Below are 25,867 nucleotides of genomic sequence, written 5' to 3'. Positions count from 1 at the left end.
TCTGTTTTGTTAATATTCTGAAGCTTCACCAGGATGTTTCTGGGCTTGGATTTCTTTGTATTTATCATGCTTGGGATTCCTTGGCTTCTCAAAACTGATAAGGTCTCTTCTCAGTTTGGGAAACTTGCCAGCCATTCTCTCTTCACATATTTTCTCTTCCCCCATTAATTCTTTTCTCCAGGAACTGCAATTAAATAGAGGTTAACCCTTCCCTTTCTATTCTTCATGTGTTTTTAACTACTCTTCCATATTTTCTGTCTCATAGATGCTCATGAAGCATGTTGTGAGTTTCTTCTGTTCTCTCAGTTTACAGATTCTCTCTTCAGCTCTGTCTAATCTGCCACTAAAACCTCCTAATAAGTTTTTTTTTTGTTTTTTTTTTTTTTGAGATGGAGTCTTGCTCTGTCACCCAGGCTGGAGTGCAGTGGCACAATCTCAGCTCACTGCAACCTCCGCCTCCTGGGTTCATGCCATTCTCCTGCCTCAGCCTCCCAAGTAGCTGGGACTACAGGCGCCTACCACTGCCACCACACCCGGCTAATTTTCCTTTGTACTTTCTTAGTAGAGATGGGGTTTCACTGTGTCAGCCAGGATGGTCTCGATCTCCTGACCTCATACTAGTAAGTTTTTCAATAAACAAATCTACATTTTAATAAGTTATTGGATACACACATGTATTTATTACTGAAAATGGAAATAACATATCAAAATATCCTCCTCTCACTATTCAAGTTTGTTGGGTTCTTTTCTTTGTTTTTTGAGACTGAGTCTCATTCTTTTGCCCAGGCTGGAGTGCAGTGGTGCCATCTCGGCTAACTGCAACCTCCACCTCCCAGGTTTAAGTGATTGTCCTGCCTCAGCCTCCTGAGTAGCTGGGATTACAGGCATGCACCACCATGCCTGGCCAATTTTTTTATTTTTAGTAGAGACTAAAATTAGTTTCACCATGTTGGTCAGGCTGGTCTCAAACTCCTGACCTCAAGTGATCCGCCTGTCTTGGCCTCCAAAAGTGCTAAGATTGCAGGCATGAGCCAATGCACCCAGCCTCACTATTCAAGTTTTTTTTAAAGGTAAAGACATATCTAGCTGCATGTACCCTTCTCTAATGTTATGCTTTATCCAAACTACCCAGTGTAAACTCATTTTATATATTCCTTCCACATAAATTTATTTACTTCAAGTGTTTGATGTTAGGTCTGCTCTCATTTCATTGACTTCAGGATTCTAAACCATACATGTAATCCATGACACCTTATACTACCTGGAGCCAAATCAAAAACTAGAACTGAGATACCAAAGCATCAAATTACAAAGAGGGACAGAGGGAAAAAAAAAAAAACTTAGGTCGTCAAAATCATATTTTGAGTTATTAAAAATTATTGGATTTTGGCTGGGCACAGTGGCTCACGCCTGTAATCCCAGCACTTTGGGAGGCCGACGTGGGCAGATCCTGAGGTCGGGAGTTTGAGACTAGCCTGGCTAACATGGTGAAACTCCATCTCTACTAAAAATACAAAATTAGCCAGGCGTGGTGGCATGTGCCTGTAATCCCAGCTACTCAGGAGGCTGAGGCAGAAGAATCGCTTGAACCTAGGAGGCAGAGGTTGCAGTGAGCTGAGGTTGTACCACTGCACTCCAGCCTGGGTGACAGAGTGAGACTCATCTCCAAACAATAACAATAAAAATAAAAATTATTGGATTTATGCTTTCACTTAGAGTAAAAAAGCCACAAGAGGCTGGGCATGGTGACTCACAACCTGTAATCCCAGCCTTTTGAGAAGCCGAGGCAGGAGGATCGTTTGAGGCCAGGAGCTCAAGACCAGCCTGGGCAGCCTAGCAAGGCCCCCATCTCTACAAAAAGTGCAATAAAATTAATGCATAAAATAAATCCACAAGAGACTATCACTCCTACCATAAAAAGAAGAAAAAGCTGGGGAATCTATACATTTTGGCATTTCTTGAGCCCATCAGAAATTTCGGCTTCAAGGCAACCAGGCGAACTGAGGTCCAAAGAGTGGCTGCGCCCTCTCAGGAGAGACAGGACACATGAAAAGTTCCACCTTTGTCAGAGCACAGGAGGAAGAAGCGGCCACCAAAAAAGTGGGTGATAGGAAAACAACATTTTAATGAATTCTTAGAGGCCAGGAGTGGGCCAGCATCACAACTTAGAATCCCCCTGGGTGCATCAGGATCTAGCAGACCCCAAGTTCATTTGCAATCTCTTTTCCACCTCTTAGTGCTCATGAGAAAGATTGGAGGTACAACAAGAGACAGGAAAGAGGCTCCCTTGGTGGTTCTCAGGCATGAACCCTCTCCTACCTCCTACAACCTTGTCTCACAAGAAGCAGAAGGACTTAAGCCTCAGGGGAAGGGGCAGGAATCCTTCCCATCCCCAGGGGACAGGCAAAGGTTTACTCCTGGTGGAAGTAAGGGTACAAGTAAGGCCATCTATTTCTGGGGGAGGGATAGGAACCAGCCCCTCATTACATGGTGAGGGAGGGTTGAAGCAAAATCTGCCCCCTTGGGAGGGGCAGGAAATCCCCCAGGCTAAATCACAAGCTTTTTGCACCTGTAAACCAAAAATAAAATTCTAAGCCCACTAACCTACTGAGCGGACTCCTTCTCACCAAGGGCATTCCAAAGTAAACCTGCAAAACTAGTTCAGGCCATGAAAGGAAGGAGGGTTGGACATGCCTCATTCTGCCCTCATCTCTTTGGAATTCAGGCACAACTGACCAGCATTAACATCAACACAGAGATCTTAAGGCTGACAAAACAGACTCTTTGTTGCAATAAGATACCAAATTCCAACCTGAGTGAAGTATAGCGTCACATGACAGATAGCAGGTCTTGAAAGAAATAGAAGTATTTTACCCCAAAATAAATTTTTATTTGACATATTTTGAAATGACCCTGCAAATCTGTCTCTTGCAGGGAAAATCTACACTCTGTAGAGAGTCCCCTTCCCTTTCTAGGTCTTCTCCTGATTCAGGAGAGATATAACTAAGAGTCTGGCACCTTTTTGAGTCTGATGAGAAACACTTACCATCTATTCTTTCTGAAGCCTGCTACCTGGAGGCTTCATCTGCATAACAAGAACCTTGGTCTTGGCTCACACCTGTAATCCCAGCACTTTGGGAGGCTGAGGTGGGCAGATCACGAGGTCAAGAGATCCAGACCATCCTGGCTAACATGGTGAAACCCTGTCTCTACTAAAAATACAAAAAAATTAGCCAGGTGTGGTGGTGCGCACCTGTAGTCCCAGCTACTCGGGAAGCTGAGGCAGGAGAATTGCTTGAACCCAGGAGGTGGAGGTTGCGGTGAACCAAGATTGCGCCACTGTACTCCAGCCTGGGCAACAGAGTGAGACTGTCAAAAAAAAAAAGTAGTCTCCACAACCCCTTATCTTTTTAAAAAATGTTTATTTTATGTGCAAAGAGCTATCATGGTTTTTTGGGAGTTTGTTTGTTTGTTTTTGATGGAGTCTTGCTCTGTTGCCAGGCTGGAGTGCAGTGGCCACAATCTCAGCTCACTGCAAACTCCACCTCCCGGGTTCAAGCGATTCTCCTGCCTCAGCCTCCTGAGTAGCTGGGATTACAGGCATATGCCAAAATGCCCAACTAATTTTTGTATTTTTAGTAGAGACGAGGTTTCACCATGTTGGCCAGGATGGTCTTGATCTGCTGACCTTGTGATCTGCCTGCCTTGGCCTCCCAAAGCGCTGGGATTTCAGGCGTGAGCCACCATGCCCAGCCACTATCATGGTTTTTCACTGGGTAGATGCCTTGGATAATCCTTTGAAGGAAGATCAGTTAGTGCAACTTAATGAAACCCGTATCTTTCCTGTACTGATGGAAACACTGGCGGCACATATTGAGGGCATATTTCCGGATCAGACCATGCCGGTTTGGGCAGAAGTGACAAGAATGAGAACCCTGACCGAATATTCACTGGTGGCTCTAATACAGCTGCCGGTGACCCATTTTGCTCTCAGAAGCGCAACGAGGTAAAAGGCCACAACCTCTTGTCTTCAAACCAGACATGCCTTTCTGTTGATTCCAGGTCTTTAGATCATAACTTTACCCTTTCAACCAATTTCCAATCAGAAAATCTTGGAATTTATCTATGATCTGGAAGTCCCCCTGCCCCGCACCCCAAATTGTTCCACCTTTCCTGACTGAACCAATGTACAGTTTACATGTATTGATTGACATATGCCTGTAACTTCCGTCCCTCTAAAATGTATAAAATTGGCCACAGGGGCCAGGCCGCAGGGGCTCACACCTGTAATTCCAGCACTTTGGGAGGCCGAGGCGGGCAGATCACTTGAGGTCAGTTTCACTCGCATCCGTGTGAAGAGACCACCAGGCTTTGTGTGAGCAATAAAGCTTTTAATCACCTGGGTGCAGGTGGGCTGAGTCCGAAAAGAGAATCAACGAAGGGAGATGGGGTGGGGCCGTTTTATAAGATTTGGGTAGGTAAAGGAAAATTATGGTCAAAGGAGGGTTGTTCTCTGGCGGGCAGGGGTGGGGGGTCACAGGGTACTCAGTGAGGGAGCTTTTGAGCCAGGATGAGCCAGGAAAAGGAATTTCAGAAGGTAATGTCATTAGTTAAGGCAGGAACAGGCCATTTTCACTTCTTTTTTCATTCTTCAGTTACCTCAGGCCATCTGGATTTATACATGCAAGTCACAAGGGATATGATGGCTTAGCTTGGGCTCAGAGGCCTGACATTCCTGTCTTCTTATATTAATAAGAAAAATAAAATGAAATGGGGTAAAGTGTTGGGGCAGTGAAAATTTTTGGGGGTGGTATGGAGAGATAATGGGCGAGGTTTCTCAGGACTGCTTCGAGCGGGATTAGGGGTGGTGTGGGAACCTAGAGTGGGAGAGATTCAGCTAAAGGAAGACTTTGTGGTAAGGGGTGATATCGTGGGGTTGCTAGAAGGAACATTTGTCGTGTAGAATTACTGGTGATGGCCTGGATATGGTTTTGTAAAACCGTATTGAAATTGAAAAACTAAATGGAATAAGAGAAGGAGAAAAACAGGTATTAAAGGACTAAGAATTGGGAGGACCTAGGACATATAATTAGAGAGTGCCTAAGGAGGTCCAGCATAGCCTTGCCAGCAAAGATTATTTATTTACTTTAAGAGTTAAGGGTGGCAGTTTGGGGCTAGCACCAGGAGATACCAGCTGTGATGGCTTGGAGAAACAGTGTAAACTGGCAGTGTAAACAAGAGCAGGGCATTTATGAGTAGTTGAGAACAGTGAATAGGAGTATCACTAGACAGAAGATAGTAGGAATGACAAGTTTTTGGGGGCACAGTCTAAGTTGGTCTGGTGTCTGGAATGAGACTGGGGCCTAATAAAAAGGAGCGTCTATACAGGAGCTTAACTGGGCTGTACCTTGTAGCATTCTGAGGACAGGCCTGAATTCTGAGAAGGGCAAGTGGTAAAAGTATTATCCAGTCCTTTTTAAGTTGGTGGCTGAGCTTGGTGAGGTGTGTTTTTGAAAGACCATTAGTTCACTGAATACTAAGAGCCTGAGAAACTGCTTGGGTGATTTGACTAATAAAGGCCAGTCCATTATAGGACTGTATAGAGGTGGGAAGGCCAAACTGAGGAATTATGTCTGACAGAAGGGAAGAAATGACCGTGGTGGCCTTCTTAGACCCTGTGGGAAAGGCCTGTACCTATCCAGTGAAAGTGTCTACCTAGACCAAGAGGTATTTTAGTCTCCTGACTCAGAGCATGTTGAGTAAAGCCAATTTGCCAGTCCTGGGTGGTGGCAAATCCCTGAGCTTGATGTGTAGGGAAGGGAGGGGGCCTGAATAATCCCTGAGAAGTAGTAGTATAGCAGATGGAACACTGAGAAGTTATTTCCTTGAGGATAGATTTCCACGATGGAAAGGAAATGAGAGGTTCTAAGAGGCAGGTTAGTGGCTTGTTCTATAGCATAGCCTGCCTTTGTTGGTGTGTGGCGATTAGGCCTAGTGGAACTGCCATCAATAAACCAAGTGTGATCAGAGTGAGGAACAGGAAAGAAGGAAATACGGGGAAATGGGGTGAATGTCAGATGGATCAGAGAGATACAGTCATGGGGGTCAGGTGTGGTATCAGGAATAATGTGGGAGGTTGGATTGAAGTCCAGGCCAGGAACAATGGTAATTGTGGGAGACTCAGCAAAGACTGAGTATAGCTGAAGGAGCCAGGGAGCAAAAAGTATATGTGTCAGGTGTGAGGAAGATAATAGATTTTGGAAGTTATGAGAACTGTAGAGAGTGAGATGAGCATAGTTTGTGATTTTAAGGGCCTCTAAAAGTATTAGGGCGGTGACGGCCACCGCATGCAGACTTGAGGGCTAGGCAAAACAGTAAGGTCAATTTGTTGGGATAAAAAGGCTACAGGGTGCAGTCTGGGTTCTTGTGTAACAATTACAACTGCACAGCCCTGCACTTCAGCTGTGGGCAATGAAAAGGGTTGGGATGAGTCAGGGAGAGCTAGGGTGAGGCAGTCTCTAAACTGTCTTCAAGGAATGGAAAGAGGAGTGGGGAAAGGATTTAGGATCTATGGGGTCAGCTAGGTTTCCTTTTGTGAGTTTATATAATGGTTTTGTTAGGATGGCAAAATCAGGTATCTAAAGTTGAAAGTATCTAAACATGACCAGGAAGGAAAGGACTTGTTGTTTTGTAGAAGATGTTGGGGTTTGAGAGATCAGTCAGACATGATCAGCAGGGAGAGCATGTGTGTTTTTATGAAAATTATTCCGAGATAGGTAACAGATGAAGAAGAAATTTGGGTTTGACCGAAGTAATGGGGTCTATCTGTGAAGCTTTGCAGAAGTACAGCCCAGGTAATTTGCTGAGCCTGATGGGTGTCAGAGTCAGTCTAAGTGAAAGCAAAGAGAGGCTGGGATGAAGGATGCAAAGCAATAGTAAAGAAAGCATGTTTGAGATCCAGAACAGAATAATGGGTTGTGGAGGGAGGTATTGAGGATAGGAGAGTATATGGGTTTGGCACCATGGGATGGATAGGCAAAACAATTTGGTTGACAAGGTGCAGATCCCGAACTAACCTGTAAGCTTTGTCTGGTTTTTGGACAGGTAAAATGGGGGAATTGTAAGGAAAGTTTATAGGCTTTAAAAGGCCATGCTGTAGCAGGTGAGTGATAACAGAATTTAATCCTTTTAAAGCATGCTGTGGGATGGGATATTGGCATTGAGCAGGGTAAGGGTGATTAGGTTTTAATGAGATGGTAAGGGGTGCATGATCGGTCACCAAGGAGGGAGTAGAGGTATCTTATACTTGTGGGTTAAGGTGGGGGGAGGATATAAGAGGAGGATGCAAAGGAGGCTTTGAACTGGGGAAAAGGGCAGCAATGAGGTGTGGCTGTAGTCCAGGAACAGTCAGGGAAGCAGATAATTTAGTTAAAATGTCTCAGCCTAATAAGGGAACTGGGCAGGTGGGGATAAATAAAAAAGAGTGCATAAAAGAATGTTGTGTAAGTTGGCACCAGAGTCGGGGAGTTTTAAGAGGTTTAGAAGCCTGGCTGTCAATACTCATAACAGTTATGGAGGCAAGGGAAACAGGTCCTTGAAAAGAAGGTGATGTGGAGTGGGTAGCCTCCATATTGATTAAGGAGACGGACTTACCCTCCACTGTGAGAGTTACCTAGAGCATCTGTGATGGTCCTGTAGGCTTCCAAGGCAATCTGGCAGTGTCAGTCTTCAGCTGCTAAGCCGAGAAGATCTGGGAAGGAGTCAGAGAGCCTTGGGCCTGAGTTCCAGGGGCTCTGGAAGTGGCTGCCAGGTGAGTTGAACAGTCCAATTTTCAGTGGGGTTCCACACAGATAGGACACAGCTTGGGAGGAATCCCGGACTGTGGGCATTCCTTGGCCCAGTGGCCAGATTTCCAGCACTTGTAGCAAGCTCCTGGGGGAGGAGGTTCTGGAGGAATCCCTGGCGGCAGCAGTTCAGGCATTTGGAGTTCTTGTGTGCTGGAGATGTGGCTGGGGTTTGTCTCACAATGGAGGCAAGGAATTGCAACTCAGAAATACATTGCTGCTTGGCTGCCTCTACTCTATTATTGTACACCTTGAAGGTGAGGTTAATTAAGTCCTGTTGTGGGGTTTGAGGGCCAGAATTTAATTCTTGGAGTTTTATTTAATGTCAGGAGTGGATTGGATAATAAAATGTATATTCAGAATAAGAAGACCTTTTGACATTTTAGGGTCTAGGGCTGTAAAGTGTCTCAGGGTTGCTGCCGAACGAGCCATGAACTGGGCTGGGTTTTTCATATTTGATGAAAGAGCCTAAATGCTAACTGATTTGGGAGAGGTTGGATAAAGAAAAACGAGCATTAACCTTAACTATGCCTTTAGCTCCAGCAACCTTTTTAAGAGGAAATTGCTGGGCAGGTGGGGGAGGGCTAGTCGTGGAATAAAACTGTAAGCCGGACCCAGTGTGAGGAGGGGAGGTGATAAAAGGATTATAGGGTGGGGGAGCAGAGGCTGAGGAAGAATTAGGACCTGGCTCAGCCTGGCGAGGAGCAGCCTGGGGAGGAGGGAAGTCAAATGGGTCTGTAGAAAAGGAAGATTAGAAAGACTCAGCAATGCTTGGGGTTGGGACTGAGAGGACAGGCAGGAGGGAAAGAAGGAGGATTTGGGACAAGTCACATTGGGAACAGAGAGTAGGGAGGGAACAATGTGTAAAAGAATGCCTGGACATCAGGCACCACAGACCGTTTGCCTATTTTATGACAAGAATTATCTAGATCTTGTAGGATGGAAAAATCAAAAGTGCTATTTTCTGGCTATTTGGAACCACTGTCGAGTTTGTATTGGGGTCAAGCAGTATTGTAGAAGAAGATAAGGCATTTAGGTTTAGGTGAGGTGTGAGTTGAAGAGGTTTTAAGTTCTTGAGAACACAGGCTAAGGGAGAAGAAGGAGGAATGGAGGGTGGAAGGCTGCCCATAGTGAAGGAGGCAGGCCCAGAGAAAAGAGAGAGTAGAGATATGAAGAGAAGGGGTCAGGGGTGCTTGCCCCCTAGGAAAGTGAAGAAGGGGTAGAGACATGGAGAGAAGGGGTCAGGGGGTTCTTGCCCCCCATAAAAGCAGAGAAGTGGTACAGACATGGAGAGAAAGGGTCAGGGGGTTCTTGCCCCCTAGAAAAGTGGAAAAGGGGTAGAGACACGGAGAAAAGAGGTCAGGAGGTTCTTGCCCCCCAGAAAAGCAGTACTTGCCACTAAGGGTGAAGGACCAAGGCAGGCTTCCCCACATGGTCAGACACCTCTGAAACGTGGGTGAATAATCAGGCAGGCATTCCCACATGATTAAACACCAAGGGAAGACTCTCTTCCTGAGTCTGTGACCAGCGCCAGAGTTTTGGGTTCATGGATAAAATGCATCTCCTTTGTCTCTACCGGAAAAGGAAAGGAACTGAAATTAAGAGATGGGAGAGACTGAAGTGTGGCACCAAGATTGAAAGGAGAAAGAGGTTGAGGGATACTGAGAGGTTGGAGAGTGAAAAAAGGCCACTTACCCGATTTAAAATTGGTGAGATGTTCCTTGGGCTGGTCAGTCTGAGGACCCAAGGTCATAGGTGGATCTTTCTCATGGAGCAAAGAGCAGGAGGACAGGGGATTGATCTCCCAAGGGAGGTCCCCCGAATTTCACTCGCGTCCGTGTGAAGAGACCACTAAACAGGCTTTGTGTGAGCAATAAAGCTTTTTAATCAACTGGGTGCAGGCGGGCTGAGTCCAAAAAGAGTCAGTGAAGGGAGATGGGGGTGGGGCCATTTTTTAAGATTTGGGTAGGTAAAGGAAAATTACAGTCAAAGGGGGGTTCTCTGGTGGGCAGAGGTGGGGGTCACAAGGTGCTCAGTGGGGGAGCTTTTGAGCCAGGATGAGCCAGGAAAAGGAATTTCAGAAGGTAATGTCATCAGTTAAGGCAGGAACAGGCCATTTTCACTTATTTTGTCATTCTTCAGTTACTTCAGGCCATCTGGATGTATACATGCAGGTCACAGGAGATATGATGGCTTAGCTTGGGCTGAGAGGCCTGACAGTCAGGAGTTTGAAACCAGCCTGGCCAACATGGTGAAACCTCATCTCTACTAAGAATACAAAAATTAATGGGCATGGTGGTGGGCACCTGTAATCCCAGCTACTCAGGAGGCTGAGGCAGGAGATCACTTGAGCCCAGGAGGCAGAGGTTGCAGTCAGCTGAGATTGTGCCACTGCACTCCAGCCTGGGCAACAGAGCAAGACTCTCTCTCAAAAAAAAAAAAAAAAAATTGGCCAGGGGTGGTGACTCACTCCTGTAATCCCAGCACTTTGGGAGGCCAAGGCAGGAGGATCACTTGAGACCAGGAGTTCGAGACCAGCCTAGCCAACATGGTGAAATTTCATCTCCAATAAAAATATAAAAATTAGCCAGACATGGTGATGCACACCTGTAATCCCAGCTACTTGGGTGGCTGAGGCACAAAAATTGCTTGAGCCTAGGAGGCAGAGGTTGCAGTGAGTGCCACTGCACCCCAGCCTGGGCAACAGAGCGAGACTCTGCCTGAAATAAAATAAAATAAAATGTATAAAAGCTGTAAACCAACCACCTTGGGCACCTGTTCTTAGGACTTTTAGGGGCTATGTCATGGGCCTTGGTCACTCGTATTTGGCTCAGCATAAATCTCTTTAAATATTTTAGAGTTTAACTCTTTTTGTCAACACACCAGTTGACAATGATCAGTAGTCTACGTGAAACTGCCTTTGTGAAAATTATATCACTGAAAAAAATTATAATAGTAAGCAGAGTTAACACCCTCTACTTGCACCATCTTGCCTTTCCCTTGATTATTTGGGGGCTATTGGGCCAAGCTAACTTTGGAAGACATTTTAGGTTATGATTTAAATAATAATAGGCCTTGCCCTGAAACTCCTCTCCTCCCCAAAGTCTTTTGTAAAGCCAATAGGAGACCATCAGGCTTGGAGGAGGAGAGGAGCTTGAGTCCCAAGATTGGCCTTTTGAGATGTCTTTTCAGGATTTTTGCATGTCAGACATCCGTGGCTTCAGCTGAACCCACCTGAATCCCCCACCAAACCCACCCCTGTGGCCCTGCCCAGAGGCAAGTCTGCCTGCAGGAGGCACAGTTTCATCTCTGCCCCAACCAATCAGCAGCAAGCACCTATTACCTGGCCACCCTCATCCCCTTGTGGAGTCCTAATTAGGAAAAGGGAGGTGGGCTGGTGGAACCAAGGAAAAGCAAAAAGAGAAAGCAGATAAGCAACAAGTCTGTTTTTCCTCATGGTCCAGGACACACACAGCCCTCCTGCGCAAGTAACTCACAATCTTTCCTGCACCCAGCTATCACCAGACACCTGCAAGTTAGCTCACTGCAACCTTGATGTTATCAGTACTACATAAAGCCCTCTTCAACAGACAGCATAAACACTATCCTATAAAATCTCCAGCGAGTCTTTGTTTTTGCAGTCAGTTTCTCTTCCACTGGTAGCCCGTTATCTCTCTGGCAACGTATTTTCCTACTTTGTCTAATAAATCTGGCTTCCTTTACTTACAACTGTCTTCACAAATTCTTTTACCCTACACCACCAGCTGTCGTTTTCCCATGACAACCCTAACATACAAGCTTTGGACAAGATGATTTGCGTGCTAACTCCCTCTCCCATGTGACATGGCCAGCCTTGTGTCTATTAAACTCTTTCTCTACTAGAATGCCATGGTGTTTCTTCACCCAGCAGGCAAGAAGAACCTCTCAGGTGGTCACACATCCTCCTGCCCTCATTTCCAAGCTAGCTGCTGCTGAAGAAGAACTAGAAGCAAAGCTGAGTGCCCTGGTGGAGGGGAGGACAGCTGCTTGCACTCAGAAGCCTGCACTGATACAGACAAGTTAGCTACCATAAGAGTAGGGATGAGAAATTCTGCCCTGCCAAAGACCCCCTAATCCAAAGACATAAGGAAAAGTTTGGCTGCCATGAGGAAGGACAGAGATGCTGAGAAATTCCATCCCCAAGACCCAGGAGAAAACAGCTTGCTTGAGACAGAGACTAGCCCTGGAGAAATGGAATACCGTGCCTCTGTCAGAGAAAGGTGAACCAGAGCAACTCCATCTTGAATAGGAACTGGGTAAAATGAGGCTGAGACCTACCGGGCGCATTCTCAGATGGTTAAGGCATTCTAAGTCACAGGATGAGATAGGAGGTTGGCGCAAGATACAGGTCATAAAGACCTTGCTGATAAAACAGGTTTTGTAGCAGGACAAGCCGCAGACAAAACCCCTCAGACACCGAGTTAAAGAAGAAAGGGCTTTATTCAGCCAGGAGCTTCGGCAAGACTCACGTCTCCAACAACCGAGCTCTCTGAGTCAGCAATTCCTGTCCCTTTTAAGGGCTCACAATTCTCAGGGGGTCTGCGTGAGAGGGTCGTGATTGATTGAGCAAGCAGAGGGCATGTGACTGGGGGCTGCATGCACCAGTAATTAGAATGGAACAGAACAGGACAGGGATTTTCACAGTGCTTTTCTATACAATGTCTGTAATCTATAGATAACATAGCCAATTAGGTCAGGGGTCAATCTTTAACAACCAGGCCCAGGGTGTGGCGCTGGGCTGTCTGCTTGTGGATTTCATTTCTGCCTTTTAGTTTTTACTTCTTCTTTCTTTGGAGGCAGAAATTGGGCATAAGACAATATGAGGGGTGGTCTCCTCCCTTAGTTTCAGTAAAGAAGCCAGCCATTACCCACCAAAACCAAGATGGCGAAGAGAGTGACCTCTGGTCGTCCTCACCGCTACACTCCCACCAGCGCCATGACAGTTTACAAATGCCATGGCAACATCAGGAAATTACCCTATATGGTCTAAAAAGAGGAGGCATGAATAATCCACCCCTTGTTTAGCATATCATCAAGAGATAACCATAAAAATGGTCAACCAGCCACCCTCGGGGCTGCTTTGTCTATGGAGTAGCCATTATTTTATTTCTTTATTTTCCTAATAAACTTGCTTTCACTTTACAGACTCGCCCTGAATTCTTACGCAAAATCCAAGAACCCTCTCTTGGAGGGTCTGGATCAGGACTCCTTTCCTGTAACACCTCTACCATGAGCCTCACACCAAGTAACCCACAAGAGCGGACCCAAGCTATTGGCAGGGTGAGGAAAGCAAGAACATGGGAAGAGATCTTACTTTGAAAGCCCCCAACTAAATGGGGGTTTCAGTAGCAGAGCAGCTAGTAACCCTGCTTTAATGGGAAATGAAGGACGTGATGTTTGCAGTGTCCCTTTCATGGGTTGCTTCTTTTGTTAGCAGCAGCGAATCCATACGGGTCTGCAGCAATTCAATTCTTGCCTCCTCGAAGGAAATAATTCCTCTGAGGGGCATAAGGCAGAGCAAGAGACGGAGGCAGGTTTTTGAGCAGGAGTCAAAGTTTATTAAAAAGTTTTAGAACAGGAACGAGGCCGGGCATGGGACAACTCATGCCTATAATCCCATCACTTTGGGAGGCTGAGGTGGGCGGATTGCTTGAAGCCAGGAGTTCAAGACCAGCCTGGCTAACATGGCGAAACCCCGTCTCTACTAAAAATACAAAAATCTGCTGGGTGTGGTGGCGGGCGCCTGTAATCTTAGCTACTGGGGAGGCTGAGGCAGGAGAATCACTTGAACCCAGGAGGCAGAGCTTGCAGTGAGCTGAGATCGCGCCACTGCACTACAGCCTGGATGACAGAGCAAGACTCTGTCTCAAAAATAAATAAATTAATTAATTAATATAAATTTTTTTAAAAAGTTTTAGAGGAAAGAAAGGAAGTAAAGGACACTTGGAAGAGGGCCAAGCAGGCAACTTGAGAGATTCAAGAGCACTGTTCAGCCCCTGACTTGGGGTTTTATACATTGGCATGGTTCCGGGGGTTTGTGTCTGTTCTCCTTTGATTTTCCCTTGGGGTGGGAACAATGTATTTACTGAAGTTGTGCACATGCTCATTTGAGGCGTTCTTCCCCTACCAGCTGATGGTTCCTGGGAAGACATAGATCAGTTGGCCAAGTGCAGTGGCTCACGCCTGTAATCCCAACAGTTTGGGAGGCCAAGGCAGGAGGATCGCTTGCAGTCAGGAGTTCAAGACCAGCCTGGCTAACATGATGAAACCCTCCCTCTACTAAAAATATAAAAACTAGCTGGGGCCGGGCATGGTGGCTCGCACCTGTAATCCCAACACTTGGGAGGCTGAGGTGGGCAGATCACGAGGTCAAGAGATCGAGACCATCCTGGCCAACATGGTGAAATTCCATCTCTACTAAAAATACAAAAAAAAAAAAAAAAAGCTGGGTGTGGTGGTGTGTGCCTGTAATCCCAGCTACTTGGGAGGCTGAGGAAGGAGAATCACTTGAACCCAGGAGTTGGAGATTGCAGTGAGCCAAGGTCGCTCCACTGCACTCCAGCCTGGGCAACAGAGCAAAACTCCGTCAAAAACAAAACAAAAAAGAAATACCACTTAAACTCTGCCATGTTGCCTCTTAGTGCACATGCTTGAGCCCACTCACCCAATTCCTGAGCTCTTATCAGGAAGCAGCTGATCACCAGCCTCAGGTGTTTTCTATCTATTGGGAAACCGCCTTTCCCTGGTGCCACCTACAACCAATTATTGTTTCAGAAAGACAGTTTAACAGCCACTTGACCACCACCTACTTGTCACTTGAAATTCCTGGGGAAGGGAACGGGGCATCCTCTCCTACCCTGCTCGTGTCTGCCTAGATACCTACTCTAACATAACCAGCCACAGCAGGCCCAAGCTACTGGGGAGTGGGGCAAACAAGAACATGGAAAGACACCCTGCTTTGAGAGCTACATGGGGGTCTCAGTAGCAGAGCGGCTAGCAAACCTGCTTTAAAGAGAAATGAAGGGAAGCTGGGCGTAGTGTTCACAACGGGCTTTTCACAGGATACTTATTTACCTGGTGGATGGCCTAATGCTAAGGGATCCCTAAAGGTCCCTCACTCGGGAAACTTGCTTATACTGGCAGACGCCCTCGTGGCTTTTGTGTGACCCACCACATCCAGGTTATGCCTGCTGGATGGTCTCTCTGGCTTTGGGAGCCCAATCTTGTGTTCCACCAGGCGCCCCAGGGAAAACCCAGCCTCAGATTTCCCCTCGTTCTTCAGATGGAAGTCACAAATTCAGGAAAGCACTTTTACCGGAAACAGTTCCTGATCCAGTCCCCAAGAGAGGGTTCTTGGATCTTGTGCAAGAAAGAATTTGGAAGGGCCGGGCACGGTGGCTCATGTCTATAATCCCAGTGCTTTGGGAGGCCGAGGTGGGCGGATCACGAGGTCAGGAGATCGAGACCATCCTAGCTAACACGGTGAAACCCCGTCTCTACTAAATACAAAAAATTAGCCGGGCGCGGTGGCAGGCGCCTGTAGTCCCAGCTACTCGGGAGGCTGAGGCAGGAGAATGGCGTGAACCCGGGAGGCAGAGCTTGCAGTGAGCCAAGATCATGCCACTGCACTCCAGCCTGGGTGACAGAGTGAGACTCCATCTCAAGAAAAAAAAAAAAAAAAATTTGGAGTCAGTCCACAGAGTGAAGTGAAAGCAAGTTTATTATAGAAGTGAAGAAAACAGGAGAATGGCTACTTCATAGACAGAGCAGCCCCGATGGCTGCTGGTTGGCCATTTTTGTTTCATTTTGTTTTTTATTTTTTGGTCTTCCTTCTTTGTTTCTTTGTTTGTTTTGTTGGCTGGCTATTTTCTAATGGTTATTTATTGATCGTATGCTAAAGAAGGGGTGGATTATTCATGAGTGTTCCAGAAAAGGGGTAGGAATTTCCCAGAACCGAGAATTCCTCCCCCTTTTAGACCATATAGGGTAACTTCTGGGCATTGCCATGGCACTTGCAAACTGTCACAGCACTGGTAGGAGTGCCATTTAGCAAGCTGATGTGTTATAATTAGCATATTATGAGCAGTGAGGACAGCCAGAGGTCACTCTTGTTGCCATCTTGGTTTTGGCGAGTTTTGGCCGGGTTTTATTGAGATGGAGTCGCTCTGTCGCCCAGGCTGGAGTGCAATGGCGCAATCTCAGCTCACTGCAGCCTCCACCTCTCGGGTTCAAGTGATTCTCCTGCCTCAGCCTCCTGAGTAGCTGGGATTACAGGGGCCCGCCACCACGCCCGGCTAATTTTTTGTATTTTTAGTAAAGACGGGGTTTCACTATGTTGGCCAGGCTGGTCTCGAACTCCTGACCTTGTGATTCGCCCGCCTCGGCCTCCCAAAGTGCTGGAATTACAGACGTGAGCCACCGCACCTGGCCATGGCCGACTTTTTTTTATTGCATCCCGTTTTATCAGGGTCTTTGTAACCTATACCTTGTGATGTCGTATCTCACCCTGTGACTAAGAATGCCTAACCTCTTGGGATGCAGCCCAGCAGGTTTCAGCTCATTCTACCCAGTCCCTACTCAAGATGGGGTCGCTCTGGTTCAAATGCTTCTGACACCATCACAATAGGAAACTAGTTCAAAGATTTCTTTTTATTATTTTTATTATTATTATTATTATTATATTTTATAGAGATGGAGTCTCACCATGTTGCTCAGGCTGGTCTTGAACTCCAGAGCTCAAGTGATCCTCCTGCCTCAGCCTCCCAAAGTGCTGGGATTAAAGAAATGAGCCACTGTGCCTGGCCCCAGAGATTTTTTACAGACAATAAATAAGGGCCTCCTAGGCAGGAAGGGCACCATGAGTCAGGAGGGCACCGTGAGTTGGGAAAACATCATGAGTCGGGAGGGCGCCATGAGTCAGGAGAGCAGTCCTCCATCCCCAGGTCAAGTAGAGACAGAGAGAATAGGGTAGAGTCAAGTGGAGAGAGCATGTGGCAACTAGCAGTATATAGAGAGGGGAATACAGTGCCAATCACTTGAAGTTCAAGGGCAGGTGCCTAAATGCTCCATTTAAAGAAAGCGGTAGGGGCTGGGCACTGTGGCTCACACCGATAATCCCAGCAATTTGGAAGGCCAAGAGGCCGAGGCGGGTGGATCACTTGAGGAGAGGAGTTTGAGACCTGAGGTCAGGAGTTCGAGGCCTGGGCAACAGGGCAAGACTCTCTCAAAGAAAGAAAGAAAGAAAAGAAAGAGAAGGAAAGAAAGAAAGAAAAGAAAGAGAAGGAAAGAAAGAAAGAAAGAGAGAGAGAGAGAGAGAGAGAAAGAAAGAAAGAAAGAAAGAAAGAAAGAAAGAAAGAAAGAAAGAAAGAAAGAAAGAAAGAAAGAAAGAAAGAAGAAAGAAAGAAGGAAGGAAGGAAGGAAGGAAGGAAGGAAGGAAGGAAGGAAGGAAAGAACCTCGTGGAGGTAGAGAGTTCGAGACCTGGCCAGCATGGTGAAACCCCGTCTCTACTAAAAATATAAAAATTAGCTGGGCTTGGTCACTTGCGCCCGTAGTCCCAGCTACTCAGGAGACTGAGGCAGGAGAATCGCTTGAACCTGGGAGGCAGAGGTTGTAGTGAGCCGAGATCGCACCACTGCACCCCAGGCTGGGCAACAGAGCGAGACTTGGTCTCAAAATAAATAAATAAAAATAAAGGAAGTGGCAGGAATGCAGGGAGCCCAGCCTGCTGGGTGGGAGAGGCGCCTTTAAGTTCATACTCTGGCTACCAGCTTGGCCCATGTGGATGTGGTGATCTACTTCTAAAGTCTAGCCAGCAACCTTTGGTCTGTTGTTCCTAATACCACTGACCTAGGCGTGAGACCTTGTGCATATTCCAATGGGTACCGTGTGAATGGTGTAGATATTAAAGGCTATCAGAGAAGTCTGGGCTACGTGCCATGCTGAGTAAGGCCTTGGATGAGCGTAAACGGTTGAAGCATATGAAGGCACCCAGTGTGACCTGAAATCCCATGCACAGCCACCCACTCCACTGCCTGGGGTGGGGCCAAGGGAACAGATCAACTCTGGACCTAGAGCAGAGTGGAATGACGCTGTCACACACTGGCATGGCTTCCAGATTGGCTTGCACATGGCCAGAGTTTCTTTTAGGGATGGATGTGAGGGGGTGTATGTTTGAGCAGAGAGCAAGCAGCATACTAAGATCATAGCCTATGCAGGCAGGGAGTTCAGAAAGAAAAGTAAAAATGTCCTGTGTCCATTTGTGTCTTAGGAGAGGCGAATCCATGGGCGTGACCTAGGTTTGCCACCCAAGGAGTGAAGGTTTAGTGTAAGGGGTGAAGTCATCTCCAGTGGCAAGGCCCTGGGTTGGGGTGATGTCGTCTGAGATGATGGCATCTCCAGCAGGGAGATTTTGGGGTGATGTTTTCTGGCATCTGGCACGTGGGATGGGGCTCCATTCTTCTTCTTCTTTCTTCTTTCTTCTTTCTTCTTTCCTCTTTCTTCTTTCTTCTTCTTCTTCTTTTTTGTTTTTTTGGAGGCAGGGTCTCCCTGTCACCCAGGCTGAAGTACAGTGGCACTATCATGGTTCACTGTAGCCTCAACCTCCAGGGGTCAAGCAATCCTCCTGCCTCAGTCTCCCGAGTAGCTGGGACAACAGCCATTTGCCACCATGCCTAGCTAATTTTTTTTTTTTGTAAAGGCAGGGGTCTCACTATGTTGCCCAGGCTGGTCTCAAACTCCTGGCCTAAAGCAATCCTCCCACCTCAGCCTCCCACAGTGCTGGGATTACAGGCGTGAGCCACCACGCCCGGCCTAGTGCATTTTTTGAAAGATTAAAGTTAGAACCTACATTGTAGAGGCACAAAACCCAGTGTCCTTTTTTATATTTTTGTTATATGAATTTTGAATTTCCAGTTGAATCAAACTATAGAAAATATATTGTATACTCAATTTGTCTGTTTATATTTATATTAAAATATTATGTATCATATGTATATTATATATGTATAATACATATAATGTATTACATATAATATATATGTACATATAAGGTATAATATCTACATATATAATATAAGTATATAATATATACAATATATTTAACCATATATATTGTACCTCTAGGTACAAGGAGAAAAAAGGTGACTAGATAAATTATATATACATATATAATATGTGTATAGAATATATATGTAATATACATATATGGTACATATAATAATATATAATATATCATATATTAATATACATATATGTGTACATATGTATATATTATACATTAATATATGTATATCACATATATTATGTATGTATATTTTATATGTATATATAATTTAACTAGTCACCTTTTATTTTCTCCCTGTACCTACAGGATTGCTCATTAATCAATAAGTAATCTAGAGCTAACATTATGTTTGCTAGACCTGGTGTTTGCTCAATACTTAAAGTTTAAAGTTCTCCTTTTTTTCTTGGACTTGTAACTTCCTGAAGCAGCAGTCTCTCTCTCTTTTTTTTTTTTTTTCTTGAGACAGAGTTTCACTCTTGTTGCCCAGCCTGGTGTGCAACAGTGATTACCTCCACCACCATGCCCAGCTAATTTTTGTATTTTTAGTAGAGACGGGGTTTCACCATGTTGGTCAGGCTGGTCTCAAACTCCTGACCTCGTGATCTGCCCACCTCAGCCTCCCAATGCTGGGATTACAGGCGTGAGCCACTGTGCCCGGCCTCTTTTTTTTCTTTTTTTTTCTTCCTTTACATTTTGAGCCACCTGAAGCCTGAGTTCTTTGTCTCTGGCTGACAAGAGGGAAAGTGGGAAGAGGAAAGGGGCCCTGTGTCTCCAACCAGCAGCCTCTCTGGGGACACCCCCCACCGCAAGATAATCAGTACCTTTTTTCCTTCTTTTTTTAAGTAAAATCTGTAGAACTACTTGTAATTCTAGGTGGCTAAAATATTTTTTTTTCTTTCCTCCCTCTCTCTTTGGATGTTTACCTGACAAGCTCATGGTGCCACCGGGTAGCCTCTGTTGTGAGCAGCAGTCTTTGTTCCCATTTCTTGCTCCTGCTGATTATCATTTTTTTTTCTTTTTCTTTTTTGAAACAGTCTCGCTCTGTCACCCAGGCTGTAGTGCAGTGGCACAATCTCAGCTCACTGCAACCTCCGCCTCCCAGGTTCAAGCAATTCTCCTGCCTCAGCCTCCCAGGTAGCTGGGATTACATGTGCCCGCCACCACGCCCAGCTAATTTTTTGTATTTTCGGTAGAGACCAGGTTTCACCATGTTGGCCAGGCTGGTCTCGAACTTCTGACCTCAGGTGATCTACCTGCCTCAGCCTCCCAAAGTGCTGGGATTACAAGTGTGAGCCACTGTGCCCCACCATTTTTTTTTTTTTTTTTTTTTTTTTGAGACAGGGTCTCATTTTGTCACCCAGGCTGGAATGCAGTTGTGTGATCACAGCTCACTGCAACCTCAACCTTCCGGGTTCAAGCAGTCCTCCTGTCTCAGCCTCCTGGGTAGCTGGGATTACAAGCATGCACCACCATGCCCGGCTAATTTTTTTTATTTTTCTGTACAGAGTTTCACCATGTTGCCCAAACTGGTCTCAAACTCCTGGGCTCAAGCAATCCTCCAGCCTCAGCTTCCCAGAGTGCTGGGATTACAGGCATGAGCCACCTCACCCAGCCTGATTATCTTGATCTAGGTATTTACTTAAGAGAAATGAACATGTATACATGCACAAGTTTTGAGTGTACTAATTATAATAGCTAAAAATTAAGAAGGGAGGCTATCAGATGGTGAAGGGATAAATTTTGGTATATCCATATAATGGAATCCTATTTGGCAATAAGAAGGAATGAAATATATGTGAACTGACTTGGAAGAATTGCAACAACATTAGGATAGTGAAAAAAGTCAAATAGTAGACAATATGACTATTCCATTTATATAAAATTCTAGAAGAGGCCGGCTGGGCGCGGGTGGGAGAGGTGCCTCTAAGTTCTCACGCCAGTGAGACTCATGCCTGTAATCCCAGCACTTTGGGGACCGAAGGGGGCAGATCATTTGAGGTCAGGAGTTGGAGACCATCCTGGCCAACATGGTGAAACCCCACCTCTACTAAAAATACAAAAATCAGCCGGGCATGGAGCTGCACACCTGTAATCCCAGCTACTCGGGAGGCTGAGGCAGGAGAATCACTTGACTCCCAGGAGGCGGAGGTTGCAGTGAACCAACATCATGCCACTGCTCTCCAGCCTGGGCAACAGAGCAAGACTCTGTCTCAAAAAAAACAAGGAAGAACCTCACAGAAGCAGAGTAGACTGACAGTTATCAGAGTGTAGGGAGGGGGCAGTGAAGAGAAGTTGGTTGATAGCTACAAAAATACAATTAGATAGAAGAAATAGGCCGGGCACGGTGGCTCATGCCTGTAATCATAGCACTTTGGGAGGCCGAGGAGTGCAGATCACCTGAAGTCAGAAATTCAAGACCAGCCTGGCCCACATGGTGAAACTTCATCTCTACTAAAATTACAAAAATTAGCCGGGCGTGGTGGCATGTGCCTGTAATCCCAGCTACTCAGGAGGCTGAGGCAGGAGAATCACTTGAGCTCAGGAGGTAGAGGTTGCAGTGAGCCAAGACTGCGTCCTTGCACTTCAGCCTGGGTAACAGAGCGAGACTCCGCCTAAAAAAAAAAAAAAAAAATAGGAAATTGAAAAACACAGGAAGCAAAAAACAAAGTAATCCACAATCACCAGCATTTTACAGCTTGACATTCCTTCTAGGGTCCTGGGTGTAGGCAGAACATCCAATATTATGGGACTGAGATCACACAATACGTATTATGCTTTTTCATGCATCATGAATATTTACCCATTCAAAACCTAAAGCTATGTGAGCATTTTGGTAACCAAGAATACACACCACCAACTCAATCTGTTAAGGAAAAAAAATGTAATCCTGCTTTTCTTGAGACAAAAATTTCATAGAAGAAAAAAGTGGCAATAGGTGTCTAGATAAAAAGCATTGGCAGAGTTCTGATTAAAAGACTGCATTCCCTTAATGCTCAATTTAAAATAAAAATGTAGACCAGACACGGTGGCTCACTTCTGTAATCCCAGCACTTTGGGAGGCTGAGGCAGGCAGATTGCTTGAGCTCACGAGTTCGAGACCAGCCTGGGCAACAATAGCAAGACCCCTTCTCTACAAAAAATGCAAAAATTAGCCCAGCGGGGTGGCGCACACCTGTAGTCCCAGCTACTGGGGAGGCTGAGGTGGGAGGCTCACTTGAGCCCAGGAGTTTGAGGCTGCAGTGAGCTATGATCATGCCACTGTACTACAGCCTGGGTGACAGAGCAAGACCCTGTCCCTTAAAAAGAAAAAAATAGATTTGGGGAAAAGTAAATCTTTATAGAGCCGAACACCTTTTTTTTTTTTTTTTTTTTTTTTTTATTTATTTATTTATTTATTTAGAGACGGAGTCTTGCTGTGTTGCCCAGGCTGGAGGGCAGTGGTGTGATCTCAGCTCACTGCAACCTCTATCTCCTAGATTCAAGTGATTCTCCTGCCTCAGTCTCCCAAATAGCTGGGATTACAGGCGCCCGCCACCACGCCCAGATAATTTTTTGTATTTTTTAGCAGAGACAGGGTTTCGCCATGCTGGCCAGGCTGGTCTTGAACTCCTAACCTCAGGTGATCCACCCACCTCGGCCTCTCAAAGTACTGGGATTACAGGCATGAGCCACTGCACCCAGCCTTTTTTTTGAGACAGAGTCTCACTCCGTCACCCAGGCTGGAGTGCAGTGGTGCGATCTTGGCTCTCTACAGCCTCCGCCTCCCAGGTTCAAGTGATTCTCCTGCCTCAGCCTCTTGAGCAGCTGGGATTACAGGCACCTGCCACCATGCCTGGCTAATTTTTGTATTTCTAGTAGAGACGGGGTTTTGCCGTGTTGGCCAGGCTGGTCTCACACTCCTGACCTCAGGTGATCCACACACCTCAGCCTCCCAGATGCTGGATTACAGGCATGAGTCACCATGCCTGGCCTTAAATTCTTATTTAAATTTATTAAACTTATTCTTATTTAAATTCTTTTATTCCTCAATTCCTTTCTATAAATTTTCATTATTTTACTTTGAAATATCTGCCAGGACATTCAAGAATCATAATTTTGGCAACCCATATGCCAGCCTTATGTGTCTCAAAATTAAAGCACAATGTTTTGAGCATTGAAAAGAACCAATATGTTGATTCATACTCATAGTTGCAAAACAAACGTGTTAGGCCATTCTTGCATTGCTATAAATGCCTAAGACTGGGTGATTTATAAAGAAAAGAGGTTTATTTGGCTCACGGTTCTGCAGGCTGTACAGGAAGCATGGCGCCAGCATTTGCTTCTGGTGAGGACCTCAGGAAGCTTCCACTTATAGGGGAAGTTGAAGGGGGGCTGGCATGTCACAGGGCAAGAGAGAGAGTGCGGGAGGGAGGTGCCACACTCTTAAACAACCAGATCCCACTCACTATTGCAAAAACAGCACCAAGGGGTTGGCACTGAACCATTCATGAGAGATCCACCCCCATGAGCCAAATACCTCCAACCAGGGCTCATCTCCAACACTGGGGGTTACATCTCGATGTGCAATCTGGAAAGGACAAGCATCCAAACTATATCAACAAATGAAGGCTGGAGAAATCCAAGGACTGAAGGACATCCTGGTTATAACTCCTACATTTAAGTCACATTGAGATGTGACATAGTATTGTACAACAGAATTTTTAAATCTTATTTGCCATGCCTCAGAATCTTTTTCTTTTGAGACAGAGTCTTGCTCTATCACCAAGGCTGGAGTGCAGTGGCACAATCTCAGCTCACTGCAACCTCTGCCACCCAGGTTCAAGCAATTTTCCTGCCTCAGCCTCCCAAATAGCTGGGATTACCAGTGCCCACCACCATGCCCGGCTAATTCTTATAATTTTAGTAGAGACAGGGTTTCGCCATGTTGGCCAGGCTGGTCTCAAAATCCTGGCCTCAAGTGATCTGCCCACCTCAGCCTCCCAAAGTGCTGGGATTACAGATGTGAGCCACCTCACTCAGCCAGAATCCCTTCCAAATTAAAAATCAAACAGAAACCCCACAGAATCACATTTGTTTGGCATTGCTCTAGTAATATGTGCATCTTGGGTACAAGTGTCTAAATTGCTAAACCTGCATCTGCAGTTTTACATTTTAAGATGCTTCTGGCCAGGCGTGGGGGCTCACGCCTGTAATCCCAGCACTTTGGGAAGCCGAAGCAGGTGGATCACTTCAGGTCAGGAGTTTGAGACTAGCCTGACCAACATGGTGAAACCCCATCTCTACTAAAAATACAAAATTAGCCAGGCATGGTGGCGCATGCCTGTAATCCCAGCTACTCAGGAGGCTGAGGCAGGAGAATTGCTTGAACCCGGGAGGCAGAGATTGTAGTGAGCTGAGATTGCACCATGGCACTCCATCCTGGGCAACAGGAGCAAAACTCCATCTCAAACAAACAAACAGAAAAAAGATGCTTCCGGCTGGGTGCCGTGGCTCACACCTGTAATCCCAACACTGTGGGAGGCTGAGGCGGAGGATCACCTGAGGTCAGGAGTTCAAGACCAGCCTGACCAACATGGCAAAACCCGATCTCTACTAAAAATACAAAAATTAGCTGGGTGTGGTGGCGGGTGCCTGTAATCCCAGCTACTTGGGAGGCTGAGGTAAGAGAATTGCTTGAACCGGGAGATGGAGGTTGCAGTGAGCTGAGATTGTGCCACTGCACTCCAGCCTGGGAGACAGTGTGAGACTCCATCTCAAAAAAAAAAAAAGATGCTTCCATCCACTGTTCATCTCAGATTAAATGAAGACCAAGGCTAGGCACAGTGGTTCACGCCTGTAATCCCAGCACTTTGGGAGGCCCAGGTGGGTGGATCACTTGAGGTCAGGAGTTCAAGACCAGCCTGGCAAACATGGTGAACCCCCTCTCTACGAAAAACACAAAAATTAGCCGGGCGTGATGGTGGGTGCCTGTAGTCCCAGCTACTTGGGAGGCTGAGGTAGGAGAATCACTTGAACCTGGGCGGTGGAGGCTGCAGTGAGCCGAGTGAGCCGAGATCACACCACTGCACTCCAGCCTGGGCGACAGAGCAAGACTCTGTCGCAAAAAAGTAAAAATTGTTAATATAAATAATATGATACTTATTAACCCAGTGATTGGGACAAATACAAATTGAGGGACATTCTACAAAGTAACTGGCCAGTGGTCTTCAAACGTGTCAAGGTCATGAAAGACAAAGAATGAGGAAGTGTCCAAAACAGAGGGCACTAGTCGGGCATGGTAGCCCACGGCTGTAATCCCAGCACTTTGGGAGGCTGAGGTGGACAGATCACCTGAGGTCAGGAGTTCAAGACTAGCCTGGCCAACATGGTGAAACCCCATCTCTGCTAAATACAAAAATTAGCCAGGTGTGGTGGCGGACGCCTATAATCCCAGCTACTCAGAAGGCTGAGGCAGGAGAATCACTTGAACCCGGGAGGCGGAGGTTACAGTGAGCCAAGATCGCGCCACTGCACTCCAGCCTGGGTGCCAAAACAAGACTCCATCTCAAAAAAAAAAAAAGAATATAGAAATAATGAAAAGAATACAGATAAGGCCTCTGGGATATAGCAAAAGCAATGCTCAGAGGACAATGTATAGCATTAAAGTAATTATGTCAATAAGTAAGAAAGAATGAAAATAAATAAACAGCCAAGTATGGTGGTGCACCTACAGACCCAGCTACTAAGGTGGGAGGATCACTTGAGCCCAGGAATTCTGAGCTGTAGTGCACTATGCCAATTCCGTGTCTGCATTGAGTTTGGCATCAATGTGGCAACCTCCTGGGAGCGGGGGACCACCAGATTGTCTAAGGACGGGTGAACCTGCCCAGGTCAGAAACAGAGCAGGTCAAAACTCCCTGCAGATCAGTAGTAGGATTGTGC

At 46.1% G+C, this 25,867-nt stretch overlaps 1 pseudogene; it reads right to left on the bottom strand.

Moving 5' to 3' along the window:
- Positions 1-3,812: 3,812 nt before the first annotated feature.
- LOC112134351 (small ribosomal subunit protein uS14-like) lies at positions 3,813-3,992 on the bottom strand (annotated as a pseudogene).
- Between the last annotated feature and the right edge of the window lie 21,875 nt (positions 3,993-25,867).

Source organism: Pongo abelii, chromosome 6 (genome assembly GCF_028885655.2).
Source record: "Pongo abelii isolate AG06213 chromosome 6, NHGRI_mPonAbe1-v2.0_pri, whole genome shotgun sequence".
NCBI classification, from domain to species: Eukaryota; Metazoa; Chordata; class Mammalia; order Primates; family Hominidae; genus Pongo; species Pongo abelii.
This window is presented reverse-complemented; position numbering and strand designations above follow the sequence as displayed.